Below are 13,389 nucleotides of genomic sequence, written 5' to 3' on the forward strand. Positions count from 1 at the left end.
TTTACATACAAAATTGGTAATTATAGAAGATTAATCAAACAAGAGTTCTGACAAGAAAAAGGAACTCACTGCTCCTGGCTGCTTTAATAAACCATCTCAAACTAAACATTAATACAAAAACAAAAGTACCGCTCATTCCAATTACAGGCCTTCTCGGTCAATCTGCTTTAAAGGATCTCATTATTTATTCTTAAATGTTCTCTCATAAAAACAACAACAAAAAAATGTTACATTAGTAAAGTCGGTTAAACACTGAAATGACCATATGTATCAATTACGATTAAGTTATATGGCTCATAAAATCTTCTGGCCTAATTAACCTCACAAAAATGTGACGGCTTAATTACAGACAGTGGAGGGTCACAGAGAAACACTCCATTACACAAGGATATTTGAGCTTCCTGTGCCTGAGCCGACAGGAGACCAAGTCAAGTAACTGTTAGACGGTTGTACCAGTAAAGTATATTGACTGACAATGAACCATATAATTGTCCAAGAGCTAACAATGCAGCATATGTGTGCATAGTAATCCTGTATGGATTATGCTTACACGTCATAACAACATGTTGGATGTGTGACCTGATCATTTTCTGTACTAGTACATACATACAATAACCTTATCAACAGCAACACCCTATCAACACCACAACAACGTCCCAGAAACATCCCATCAACATCTCAACAACTCCCCAGCAACTCTGCAGCGAACTCCCATCAAAATCCCAGCACCAACCAGGCAACGCCCCATCAACTCCCCAGCAACCACATTAACACGGCATCAACATTTCAGCAACACCCAAACAACCCCCCAGCAACACCTCATCAACTCCCCAGCAAAACCACATTAACACCCCATCAACATCCCAGCAACACCCAAACAACCCCCCAGCAACACCACATTAACACGCCTCCTCATTAACACCCCAAAAAAATTCCCCAGCAACATCCCAGCAAACCCCATTAACACCCAATCAACATCCTGGAAACATCCTGGCAACATCCCAGCAACACCCAGGCAACACTCCGGCAACACTTTGTCAACTCCCCAGCAACACCCGATCAACTCCCCAGCAAAACTACATTAACACCCCATCAACATCCCAGCAACACCCAAACAACCCCCCAGCAACACCCCATCAACTCCCCAGCAAAACCACATTAACACAGCATCAACATCCCAGCAACACCTCATTAACACCCCAAAAAAATTCCCCAGCAACATCCCAGCAAACCCAATTAACACACAATCAACATCCTGGCAACATCCCAGCTACACCCAGGCAACACTTTGTCAACTCCCCAGCAACACCCTATTAACACCTCATCAACAATCCAGCAGTGCCCAATAAACTCCCCAGCAACACCCCATTAATGCCCAAATAACCCCCCAGCAAGACCCCATCAACACCCCAAAAAACTCCCCAGCACAATCCCAGCAAACTCCATTAACACCCAATTAAAATCCCAACAAACCCCAGTAACACCCAGGCAACACCACAGCAACACCCAATTAACACCCCATCAACATCACAGCAACACCCAATCAACTCCCCAGCAAACCCCAGTAACACCTCATAAACTCCCCAGCACTCTATTACCACTCCATTAACAGCCCATCAACACTCTATCAAATCCCATTAACACCCGATCAACATCCGCGAAACACCCCATCAACACCCAGGCAACTCCCCAGCAACACCCAATTAACTCCCCATCAACATCACAGCAACACTCAATCAACTCTCCAACAAACCCCAGTAACTCCCCAGCATAAACTCCCCAGCAACACTCCATGAACACCCCAGCAACACCCCATTAACAGCTCTTCAACACTCCATCAAATCCCATTAACACCCAGGCAACACCCCAGCAACATTTCATGAACTCTCCAGCAACACCCAATTAACACCCTATCAACATCACAGCAACACCCATTTAACTCTCCAGCAAACCCCAGTAACACCTCATAAACTCCCCAGCACCCTATTAACACCTTAGCAACACCCCATTAACAGCCCATCAACACTATCAAATCCCATTAACACCTGATCAACACCTCATCAACATCCCACAAAACCCCAGCAAGACCCCCACAACCACCCAGAATACCAGCGACAGACAAGCACCACTCATATTTTCTTCAGGAAAAATGTAAAAATCTAGTTTGAGTGGCCTCTGCCAAAAATCAAATAAAATTGATCTGGTTATTAAGTCACACAGTAGATTAAAATTTCCATTGACTGAATCCAAAGATAGGATTTCAAAAGACAAAAGGCAGCTGCAGACATATTTGGGCAGCTAGCTCTGACATTATTGTTCTCTTTCACAAATCAGGTCCCTAGAGTTGTGGCCACGTTTTTCACTTAATATGAACACCTATTCGTGCGATGCTGCTTTGCCTGATCACAAACATTCTGAGGAGTCTCATCTACTCCAGTCATTCAACTTGACACTGCAATCGGCTGCAGTCAAATGAGAACATCACAAAAAGGAAGCTTCTGATAAATAAGGCCTCATAGGGTGACCGCAGTGCCCACCGGGAAGCATTTAAATACCGTTTAAGGTCCGGGCCGCACTGAGACTGACAAAACTTCCCTATCCGTGCATACAGCACTGTCTTCACAATCAACATTTAACTGAACATTTTTATTGTGTCTGTGAATATATGTGTGTGTGTGTGTGTATATAAAAGAGAGATTGCTCACCCCAGGCTTCAACAGCAGGCAATCTATCCAAGTCCACTCGCACAGCTATCAAGCATCGAATTCCACGATGGAAGTGACGGATCAAACACACACACATACACACACCTGCGGTGAGAGGTAAAAGACAGCTTGATTGCATCTGAAAGATATAATATGAACTCCTCCGGCAGCTCCGTCGAGCCCATGACATTATAAGCAATTATCCCTGTGTGGCATCCTTTAACCACAAAACATCCAATCACACATACTGGCAGGAAGTTACACTGACCCGTGAGATTCAAGCTATTACCAAAAACAGGAAAGGAACGTGAGAATTTTTCAAAAAAGACCCGCAAGGTGGAATTCTCCATCCATCATATTAAAACACAATCACACGCATGATCATACAAATCATGTTTGCCGCTGATTAAAAGGCCCCAGCAAGCTATAGAAAATAATGACGGACTAACGATGAAGAATTTCCAATTAACGTTCGTAAATGAAGCTAATTGAGTACATTGTGTTTGGATCGGTGTTGGGTAACCAATGGCAACAGAGCTACTTCTTGAGTGTCCAAGGCCACGTACACACTGCAAATATGGTCGTCACTTCTTATGTAAGTACTTAATTTTGTTCTGTAGACACACAGGCACTGACATATGCTTAGGATTGACAACCATATTTACTAACAGGTGTGATTCTCAAAGAAATGTCAAGTTGCTTTTCTATTCTTGAGGTATTTGTGAAAAATCTGTAACCATACAGTCTCTAAGACAATAACAACATAAGGTTTAATCACAATGAACACAACATCACTGAACGGAGCCATTCACCCTCATTGTTTAGCACTCTAACACAGGACTGAATTCGATGCAAGAAACTAGCTTGGTTCATTCACAAATTCTGATACAAGTCTGTCTGTCTCCACCAGCTCTGCGGTCTGAGAATAAGCCATGTATTATAGAGCACACTGTTAAATGCAGCAGTGTAAGGTTATACATGAATATATCTTTTCGGCAACATGGCAACACTTTACAGTAAGGTTCTATACATTAATATTAGTAATAACGTTAAATGGCAATGAACAAAATACAGTCCTATTCTATAATTACACACTAAGACATTTTTAAATTTTATAAATGAACTTACGGTATATATGTATTATTTACTATATAATTAATTAGTAATTTTTTATGAATGAACATGAGTTAATAAAAAACAGTATGGGTTTATAAATTGATACAGTGTGAGAAAGTGATTGATTGATATATATATATCACACAGTTGAGGTCAAACGTTTACATCCCCCTTTCAGAATAATATAAAATGTTAATTATTTGAACAAAATAAGAGGGATCATACAAAATGCATGTTGTTTATTTAGTACTGACCTGAATAAGATATTTCACATAAAAGATGTTTACGTACTAAAGAAAATAACAGTTGAATTTATAAAAATGACCCAGTTCAAAAGTTTACATGCCCTTCATTCTTAATACTGTTTTGTTACCTGAATGATCCACCGCTGTTTTTGTTGTTGTTTAGTGATAGTTGTTCATGAGTCCCTTGTTGGTCCAGAACAGTTAAACTGCCTGCTGTTCTTCAAAAAAATCCTTCAGGTCCCACAAATTCTTTGTTTTTTCAGCATTTTTGTGTATTTAAACCCTTTCCAACAATTAGCGTATGATTTTGAGATCCATCTTTTCAAACTGAGGACAACTGAGGGACTCATATGCAAATATTACAGAAGGTTGAAGCGCTCACTGATGCTCCAGAAGGAAAGATAATGCATAAAGAGGGAGAAAACTTTTTGAATTTGAAGATCAGGGTTAAATTTAACTTATTTTGTTTTCTGCAAAACATGTAAGTATCTTCTGTAGCCTCTGAAGGGCAGAACTAGATGAAAAAATATTATATTTAGGCAAAACAAGAAAACGTACACATCCCCATTCTGTTCAAAAGTTTTCACCCCCCCAGCTCTTAATGCATGGTTTTTCCTTCTGGGGCATCAGTGAGCGTTTTAACCTTCTGTAATAGTTGCGTATGAATCCTTCAGTTGTGCTCAATGTGAAAAGATGGACCTCATATCATACAGTCATTGCTGGAAAGGGCTGAAATTCACAAAAATGCTGAAAAACCAAGGAATTTGTGGGACCTGAAGGATTTTTCTGAATAACAGCTGGCAGTTTAACTGTTCAGGACAAACAAGAGACTCATGAACAACTATCACTAAACAAAACAAAACAAACAAAAAAACAGCTGTGGATCATTCACGTAACAACACAGTATTAAAAATCAAGGGGATGTAAACTTTTGAACCGGGTCATTTTAATAAATTCAACTATTATTTTCTCTTGTGGACTATATGTAAATATCTTTTATGTGAAATATCTTATTCATGTCAGTACTACATAAACAATAACAAGCATTTTGTATGATCCCTTTAATTTTGTGAAAAGAATAAAAATTTGTAATGATTCTGATTTGACCTCAGCTACTGTGAATAAAAATATTATCATTGTAATATAAAGGGGACAATGCATTTATATTAGTTATATTAGACATTAGCTCTTGAGTTTTTCTGGTTACTGTAGAGATATATATAAAAATGATATTTTTACCGTGAATTGTGTATAAGCAAAATACATTAATAAATAAAGAGATTTGAATAATTCATTTTTGCAGTGTAATGTCAACACACACACAAACACACTCCAGACATTTCCACACAATTTTGCAAGCATTGGTGTTTCTCATACAACATCATATAACATCTCACAGTGCCTTGCAGCAGTAAACAGACTGATATCATAACTGTAATCGACTTGAATGGCCCACGGTCTGTTAGACAAGATCCTCCTGGCACCTTGCATATTTTCATCAGGTAAGAGAATAAATGATGTACTCTCTAAGTTATAAAGATATTCACATTTTCAGTCTAGCTACTGTATACACAACACAGTAACATTACCCACAGGCATTTCTCTTCTCATCTACAAAAAGCATGTAGATACAAATCCATGCTTCACAATACAGTACATGCATTTTTTGAAATCTTAAAGATCAATTTCCCAGAAGACCCGGAGGGTTTTCTTTCTGAAATATTGAACAGGTACGCACACAGTGAATGACTACTTATGTTAGTAAAATGTTCTTGTGTACATGTAAATGTCAGAACGACTTATGTTTGGAGCTTTGTTTCAGCAAATGCTGTTTATGGACTGGGAAGGAGTTCTGAGTTTGGAAAGTTACATCCAACATTTATCATCTCAAAAGTTTAAGGAAATTTTAATATCTATGATATTACCCCTTTAAAGGATTGGATATTAAATTCCATACACACACAGCATGCAAAAAGCCTGTAATCGCACAACACTAAGACACAAACTAAAATTGCTGTAGCTTCAAAAATAAGCCTAATTTTCAAAAGCCACAGAATGATCTTACACAAAAAGGGGAGCTTAATACAATCCTCATTAAAATCTCTGACTGGGAGTTTAACCCACATTTAAGCTCCTCTGGAGAACAGGTTCTTGGCATTAACAATTAACATTCATTTTGTATTGTAAAGTATAATGTGATTTTACAGGAAGAGCAAGCGAGATGTAGGCAGACAAAGGCACATTCATATACAATCCTCTACAGAAATCACAATAAAATGATAAGAGAGAGATATTAGGGCTGACTGTGTGATGTAGCTTATTAGAATGCAGTTATATGCCCCTAAATTTAGGATATGAGAGCAAAAAATGTCCCTGTGTGGGTTTTTGTCTTATATTAATTTCATATGACATAGTTTAGCAATATTACAAAAGCAAGAGTGCTGTTTTTCTTAAATGTCTGCATTATTGCAAACATGGTAATGATTTTATTCAATAGTTAAATAAACAAAGTTAATACTGTGTTCAAATTTAGACACAGTATTGCCAATATTGTCTGTTTTGCTTAATTTCATGAAAATACTACCAAATAAAGCGACAGCAAAACTGTTGTGCCTTTCCATATAATGCACAGCTGTGTTTCGTTAGTGAATGAATCCACATTTTTTTTAACAAATTAAGTGAGCCAGTGATTCAGTGACACATTCATTAAAACTTGCGAGTCACGTGATTCATTTTGAACAAATCGGTTAAATGACTGACAAAATGACTCACTCTTAAAGTGATAAATCTGTGAAAACTCTACTGGTGCTATTAGTTTCATATTGAAAGTATAGTTTTATTTTTATAATCATTTCATGCTTAAATATTCACTTTTTTAACCCATTAATATGCATTTAGTAGTATTATTTATTTAATGTAGAATCAAAATATTTCTCAAACTTTTTGTAATATCTATTCAATGCTTTTTTTCATGTTAATTAATTAGTAATTAATCAATACATGTCATATAATCTAATTAATAACTGAGGTATTAATCAAATTACTATATATATATATATATATATATATATATATACTATATGTATAATTTTAGAATTATTTTAATGATGAATATTAAAAATGTAAAATATTATTTTAAATATATATATATATATATATATTAATTTGACTCATTTATATACACACACACACACACATATATAATTTTAGACTTAATGAGTTTTTAAAAAAGTGAAATTTCATTTTCATTTGTACAATCTAGACTTTAAAATAAAAATGTAACTATAAAATTAAATATAAAAAAATATTTAATCATAAAATTAAGTAGTTACTTATTTTATATAAAATCATTTAAAAATGCTTTTCTCATCGAATTAAAGAATAAATTAAAAAGCATAATGTCATATATATCTATAAAATCAATAATCAAATTAATGACATTGTGTTGAACATATATATATATATATATATATATTAGTTGTGTTTAATTATTTAAAAAAACATAAATATTTTAATTTTTTACAATTTTGAATTTAAATTAAATGTAATTATAAACTTAAATATAAAATATATTTAATTATAAAGTTTAAGTATTTATTTTATATAAAATCAAATAGGAAAAAATAAACTTTTCACTGCATTTTGCTTAAGTATTATGATTACTATGGTGGTATGTTTTGTCTCCACACAGAAATATTAGATCCAGCCCTGAACGCCAGCTGCTGTCAAAAATATTAGTTTTGTCCGGTAAAAGAACAACTAATCCACAAAGTTGTCTAACACCCAAAAGCCTGTTAACAGCAAGTCTTGTCTGCCACCCAAAACTGTATTAACATTCTTCTATCAGCCAGAAAGTTGACCATGTAAAGCCAGAGATGAGCAGAAGCAGATGATGTAATGACATTGCGCATGTTTCAATGCTTATAGCCTATATGCATGTGAGCCTGTGAGTATACTGCATACACGTCTCTATCCAGCCCCTGCAGCTCTCATCTGTTCTAAAAACTAAACACACTCATTAAAAGCATGTTTGCGTTGATGTCAATGTGCAATATAATTACAGCTGGGGGACTAACACCAAGCACAGAGTAATATCTCTGCCCATCATCAATGTGTTAGTGCTCTGAAACTTCCAAGAGGAGTTATGCCAATAATATCAGTGCGCTGATCTACAACTACAACCATCATCACAGCAAACATCAGTCCTGACAGCTTCAGCAATTGTTTTTTTGGCTGCACATACACATACCTCCCACAGCGGAGCGAGCTGTAAGCATGAAATAACTTTCTAACCAACAGAATGCAGTTGGGCTTTGGTGTTGTGCCGTACTTCACGGTTCACGGTGTTGGAGCTGAACGGTGGTCGAGCTGTGACCTGTAGATGAATAGAGCGCTTTGCTTCATACAAACACATTAGCATGTACAAGGACAACAGGTGCCCATGCTGGATTCACACTATTATGCATCCATTTCCATCAGAATCAACAACAAAAGAGACTGGGGAAAAGGGTGTTTAAAACAAATTATCATTTCGTTAAGCTTCTTGTAGAAAATTCAGAAATTATTTATAACTGGAGGGCTTCATTCACTGTGTTCTGTGTAATTTGTGCTAGGGTAAAAAAAAAAAAAAAAACAATAAATAAATAAATCTGATTGCTTTTTATTTTATATCAAGGACTCATATCAAGAACATACATAATTTTATCATTTTATGCATCCAGCATATATATTATTTTATGCATACAGATCCATTTTTACTGAGAAAATAGCATAAAACATTTTTTTTGCTTTTATATTATTTCTGTACCAAAACCAGTATAAATATTTAAATATTATCTGGAAAATATTCACTTTGTATTAAGTTGACAGTATCTGTATCTTTTTCTATACACTATTAATATTAGATGACTAAACCCCAAGATACATTTTCCAATGAAATTATTTGAATAACATTTAAATAAGCAAAAGTTAAAAGATAAAACACTTTGTCAACAAAATTACACTACCAGTCAAAAGTTTTTGAACAGTTAGATTTTTAATGTTGTTTTAAAGAAGTCTCTTCTGCTTTCCAAGCCTGCATTTATTTGATCCAAAGTACAGCAAGAACAGTAAAATGTTTAAATATTTTTGCTTTTGAAAATAATTGCTTTCTATTTGAATATATTTTAAAATGTATTTTATTCCTATGATGCAAAGCTGAATTTTCAGCATCATTACTCCAGTCCTCAGTGACACACGATCCTTCAAAAATCATTGTAATATGCCAATTTGCTGTTAATTTATAATAATAATACTAATAATTATTATTATTATCAATATTTAAAATAGTCCAGTACATTTTTTTCAGGATTCTTTGATGACTAGAAAGATCCAAAGATCAGCATTTATCTGAAATAAAAAGCTTTTGTAACATTATACACTATACCATTTTTTTAGGGAGTAAGAAATTATAGAAATTAATACTTTTATTTAGTGAGGATGCTTTAAATTGATCAAAAGTGATGATAAAGACATTTATAATGTTACAAAAGATTTCTACTTCAAATAAATGCTGTTTTTCTGAACTTTCTATTCATCAAAGAAACCTGAAAAAAATATACTCAGCTGCTTTCAATATAATAATAATAAAACGTGTTTTGAGCAGCAAATCAGAATATTAGAATGATTTCCGAAGGATCATGTGACTGGAGTAACAATGCTAAAATGTAGCTTTGAAATCACAGGAATAAATTACGTTTTAAAATACATTCAAATAGAAAGCAGTTATTTTAAATAGCTAAAATATTTCAAAATGTTACAGTTTTTGCTGTATTTAAAAAAAAAATGCAGGCTTGGTGAGCTTCTTTAAAAAAAAACTAAAAACTAAAATCTAAAAAAAAAAACAAAAAAAAACTTTTGGCTGGTAGTGTTTATTCAGATGTGTTTTTAGTATTAAAAATGTATCAATTTATTTTTTTTTCTAACCAGTCTTTGGAAGTGAAGATGAACAAATGAAACCATAACATCACTAAATTCTGTAAATATACTGTTTTAAATATGTTTAATTATTATTTAAAATGAACAGGTTAACCTAGACATGCATAAAAATACATTTTTGATTTTTTCTTCCAGTCAGATATTCTACAGAGTGCTTCAAATCACTGATAAAACTGTACCAACGTCCTATTTACCTTTGCTTTGGGCTCGTGGCCAACTGTGTTGAGATTCCCAGAGCACATCAGGAACTAAAAGACAGAAAGGGGCTGATGGGAAAGATAGCCAAAGGTCTTCCCACATTCCTTTGCCCAAAGCTAAGCTTAAATTTCAACCAAAACTCTCAGGCAAGGAAAACAATGAACTATTTAGTCCGAGACTCACTTTCGACCATTTAGCATTTCGGTATTGAACACATATCACAGTGAAACCAACGTTACAAGCTGTTGACGGCCTGATTTGACTCGACTTGCAGATCCTTAGCATGAGAAATGCATTTAGCCTCAACCTCTAATTACAAAAGCAAATAAACATCTGGTTGTTCCGGACACGTTTATAGGAAACGGTAGCGTTTACGGGTGAGATGATTGCCGAAGCCGCGTTAACCCTCATTCTGACAGATGTTTCGTAAGTGTTTGGAAATGGCTATGATTGCCGTCAAAAGCAGCAAAATGCAATTAGCCTGCTAATCAAGGAGCCAAAACTGTGGCGGAAGTCATCTACAGCAAACGCGCTGTGTCCAATTATTTACCTCTCCTACATTAACGCTGACGGATAGTACTAATGAAGCCAGCACCACAGGCTGCCGGTGTCTGTGTGTATGTGTGTTTGCGTCAGAAGCAGAGAAAGTGAGAGAGGTAATAAGCCTTAAATACGATTAGTGGGACGGATCTCATAAAGATGACCCATGGCTGCAGAGACTCCACTGCAAATAAAAGCAAACCTGAGGCAGAAGCTGAGAAGACTGACATTATGACACTATGATAAACACTAAAATAATTAGTGCTGCTTGCTTAGTCATTAGCATTGATGATAACACCTCATTATTATTATATTGCTCATACTGAGTGTTAGGGATTTGAACAAACCCATAATCCTAAGTATTAGACTTCATAACTCATCCCACACTGTTGATTGTCACAACTCTTATGTAGGTTATGAGAGTTTGGATGTAGCTTGCAACTTTTTCCAATTCAGTTTCTCCTTTCTCTCTCTTGATGATTTCCATTTCTCAATCTGCTAAAATAAAATCATGCCAAACCAAAAGACAAATAAAGGCAATGTCAATTAAAAAAAAAAGTACAAGTCCAATGCTGATGGAAAAGCATAATTTTTAGGAGTTTTAGTTTAGTTTCCACTTTTTCCTTATTATTTTCCCTCCTCAATTTGCTAAAATAATGCAAATGCAAAACATAAATAATGGCAATATCTAAAATACAATAAAATAAAATAAAAAATTAAAATTAAATAGCTTACAACAATTGTGGAAAAGCATATTTTTTAGCCTAAAACATGAATTTTATGTTTCAATTTAGTTTTCCCTTTTCCCTTATTTTCCCTTCTCAATTTGCTCAAATAGAATAATGCTCAAAAATAAATAAAATAAAATAAAATAAAAACTGCTCAAAATAAAATAAAATAAAATAAAATAAAATAAAATATGAATTAAAATTATATAACATGTACAATAAGTATGGAAAAGCATTATTTTTTTTGCCTAAAACATTTTATGTTTTATGTTTCTGTTTTAGGTTTCAGTTTAGTTACCCCTTTCTCCTTATCATTTCCCCTCTTCAATTTGCTAAAATAGAATAATGTAAATGCAAAGCATAAATAATGGCAATATCTAAAATAAAATAAAATAAAATAAAAATTGCAATATTAATTAAGAAAAAAAAAATTACAATAATGATGAAAAAGCATTTTTTTTTAGCTTAAAACATATAAGGTTTATGCTTCAAGTTAGTTTCCCCTTTCTTCTTATTTCCCTTCCTCAATTTGCTAAAATAATAGAATAATGCAAATGCAAAGCATAAATAATGGCAATATCTAAAAAATAAATAAAATATAATAAAATAAAACAATTGCAATATTAATATGATAATATGCAATATCTAAAATATGATAGTATGCAATATCTAAAAAAAACATAAAATAAAAAAAATAAAATAAAAATCTAAATAAAATAAAATAAAAATGCTGAATAAAATATATACAATAATAGTGGAAAAGCACAATTTTAGCCTAAAACATATGAGGTTTATGTTTCAGTTTGAAATTTGCTAAAATAGAATAATGCAAATGCAAAGTATAAATATCTAAATATTATTTATAATTATAAAATAAAATAATATAAAAAATTGCAATATTAATTAAGAAAATATGTACAATGATGTAAAAGCATACTTTTTAGCATAAAACATATGACAATTTGCTAAAATAGAATAATGCAAATGCAAAACATAAATAATGGAAAATCTAAAATAAAAAAAATTATAAAAAAAAAAAAAAATTAAATTAGATTTTTAGCCCAAAAACATTTGAAGTTTGTTTCAGTGTAGTTTCTCTCTTCTGATTATATCCTCTCCTCAATCTCCTCAAAACAGAATAATGCCAATGCCAGTGCAAAATAATGCTGATGCAAAAGACAAAAATAAAATAAGATAAATTAAAATTATTTAAAAATTAAATAACATGAACTAAACAAAATTAAAACAATAAAATAAAGCCAGTGGATAAGATAAATAATGGCAATGCCAATAAATAGAACAACATAACATATACAATGAAAAAGCATAATTTAAAAACATATGAGGTTTACGTTTCCCACCAGTTGCAACAAAGAACAGAAGAGACAGAAATCAAAGGAGAACTGTGCTACTTGTGTGTGTGTTTTATATAAATCATCAGAAATCATCAGAGGTGAGGCTTTTCATCAAGAAAAACATCCAGTTCAGCATATACATCATTCTCTCTACTGCTTTTATACAAAAAGAGTAAAAACTCACCAGAAAACAGTTAGATATCCAAAGTGGGAGTGTATGTGTGTGTGTGGAGTGTAACACACATGCAACATCTGTATGCACACGTTTGACACTCAAGATGAAAGCATGCATCTCATGTGTGTGCGCACATGAGACAAAGACAGAACGCTATGCATTTCCATGGGAAACTTTCTACCCTGTATGCAGTCATCATTTACTTATTAACAAACAGCAAACAGTCCTTGAGTTTATTCTGTCAGTGAGTGACAAGAACAGTTTGAGTCAACAACAGAATGTAAGACAGAAAAAAGAATAGATCCAGATCAATCACACCCTCCAGAAAACTCCATGATTAAAAGCCAGATT

General features: G+C 33.7%; 1 protein-coding gene across 1 annotated transcript in view; it reads right to left on the bottom strand.

The window, feature by feature from the left end:
• Positions 1 to 13,165, bottom strand: part of shank3a (SH3 and multiple ankyrin repeat domains 3a) — a 290,274-nt gene extending 277,109 nt beyond the window's left edge. Inside the window, 2 exon segments of the mRNA XM_051134506.1 lie at positions 2,706 to 2,810; positions 13,048 to 13,165. The gene's annotated coding sequence lies outside the window, so the exon portion shown is untranslated.
• Positions 13,166 to 13,389: the final 224 nt, after the last annotated feature.

This window comes from Labeo rohita, chromosome 18 (assembly GCF_022985175.1).
Source record: "Labeo rohita strain BAU-BD-2019 chromosome 18, IGBB_LRoh.1.0, whole genome shotgun sequence".
NCBI lineage: Eukaryota > Metazoa > Chordata > Actinopteri > Cypriniformes > Cyprinidae > Labeo > Labeo rohita.